The sequence below is a fragment of the Polistes canadensis genome, unplaced genomic scaffold, assembly GCF_001313835.1.
Source record: "Polistes canadensis isolate GaletaPanama2010 unplaced genomic scaffold, ASM131383v1 scaffold_455, whole genome shotgun sequence".
Taxonomy (NCBI): domain Eukaryota; kingdom Metazoa; phylum Arthropoda; class Insecta; order Hymenoptera; family Vespidae; genus Polistes; species Polistes canadensis.
Genome location: NW_014570002.1, coordinates 48204 through 50215, shown reverse-complemented (window position 1 = coordinate 50215; position 2012 = coordinate 48204). Strand labels below are relative to the sequence as shown.

Genomic DNA, 2012 nt, shown 5'->3' with positions numbered 1-2012 from the left:
AATAAAAGGTTGTTGCTTATTAAATCTCTATTTATTTAAATAAAAGTACTAAACCTAACAAATATCTATTTAGTATTTTCTCTCGTCCAAAATTATAATTTTTGATGATAAAGTTTCATAGAGAACTTGGACATGAAAAGAAGAAGAACTTTATTTAATTGAGTTAGACTTTTCGTTCTTTTATGAAAACTTCTTTAGCAACTGGAAAATTTATTTTCTTATACATTTCTTATTACGATACATGCGATTTATACAATATAATTTTTTACATATTACCTTAATTATTAAAGCTCAGCGTCTTTTTTATTTATTTCGACATACATTTTTTTTTTAATATTCCAAAACACAATACATCTGAACTTCGTTAGTTTGATCGTTATTATTTAAAAGCCTCAACAAAACTGTTTYAATCTAGACTAGTGTTTGTTAGCCTAGATATCATCAGTTTAAGGTGTCCTTTATTATTTATTATGTTTAAAATTTATAAATTCCGTTGTCGATGTGATTTAAGTTATTTGTGTCTGTTCTATAATTTACCGTATTATTATTACATATGTGATACGTTTCGCTAATCTTTCGTTTGTACCAGTTTTCCTCTAAATCTAGGATAGGTGCTGCGTCAAATTTAAAAATATGTCCTGTTCTAAAATGGTGTTCAGCTAACGCTGTGGTATTGGTTATGTTCATATTTACAGGTTTACAATCATTTTTGTGTTGGTCTAATCTTTTTTTTAATTTCTGTTTTGTTTGACCAATTCTTCTCACATTCACATGGTATTTTATACACTAAGTTCAACTGGTCAAATTTATTCACTTTATCTTTTAATTTATTGTAAATAGAGTTTATTTTTGTCAGATTATAAAAAACTAGTTTTTTTTTAGTGTTTTTAAAACATTTATTTATTTTGTTTGCTAAAGGCTTAATATACGGGAACTTAATGTACTTTTTATCTTGCAGATTCGGTTTTTTTACACGATCTTTGTCAATTTTAAATTCATTAAATACCATTTTTATGAGACTCTTGGGATAGTTATTGTTCTTTAAAAGAATCTCTAGTTTTTCCTTATTTTCTATGTGAAACTTGTTATTGCTTAATGTTAGAGCTCTAAATAGTAAACCTTTTATAATTCCAATTTTTTGACTTAAAGATGGTTTGAATAGTAATTAATACATCTTTCTGAACTTGTTGGTTTTACATACGAATTTGTTGATATGGTTCCGTCTTCATTTCTTATGACCGTTACATCTAAGAATGGTAATGTTCCGTTTTCTTCTACTTCAATAGTAAACTGGATTTTTTTCATTTATCATATTAAAGGTTTTTAGTACTAATTCAATTCCATCTTTAGGTATTGCAGTAATAATATCATCTACATGTACTTTTAAGAATGGAACTGTAAAGGGTAAGTTGCCTTCAAGTTTTTTTAACACATGATTTATTACCAAATTCGCTAATATTGGGCTTGCTGGATTGCCCATACTAGAACCATCAAGTTGTTGGTAAAAAGATCCATCGAATTGAAAGTAGCTTGATTCCAAACGAAATTGTACTATTTCTACTAAGATGTTTTTTGGTATCGTTATGAAGTTTTTGAGTTCATTTCAATCTTTATTTATCGTTTTTATTACCAGTTTTTTCGGGATGTTTGTGTACAATAAGATTGCATCTAACGATACTATTCTTTAATCTTCTGGTAGTGTTATTTTTTGTATGTATTCTACAAACTCAAAAGAATTCTTAACCGAACACACAAATTTGTTTTTCATAGCTGAGGAAAATTTATGATCTAAAAATTGGGCAATTCTATAGCACAATAAACGAATGCAGCTTACAACTGGTCTTAAGGCTAGGCCTTGTTTATGTCTTTTCCTTAGTCCATATATTTTTGGGGCGACCGAATTGTAAGATTTCATGTTCTTTTCTATCTCTTCCGTGATAATCGATTCTTTTCTTAGTTTTATTATGAAATTATTAGCTATTTTCTCGAATCTACTTTTAGGATCTTTATTC

At 27.6% G+C, this 2012-nt stretch overlaps 1 long non-coding RNA gene across 1 annotated transcript; it reads left to right on the top strand.

Annotated features, from left to right (window-relative positions):
• The first annotated feature begins 1293 nt into the window (after window positions 1-1293).
• Window positions 1294-1534, top strand: LOC106792522. Its single transcript, XR_001382307.1, has 2 exons — window positions 1294-1404; window positions 1486-1534. It is a non-coding gene; the product is annotated as an uncharacterized LOC106792522 (long non-coding RNA).
• The last annotated feature ends 478 nt before the right edge of the window (window positions 1535-2012 follow it).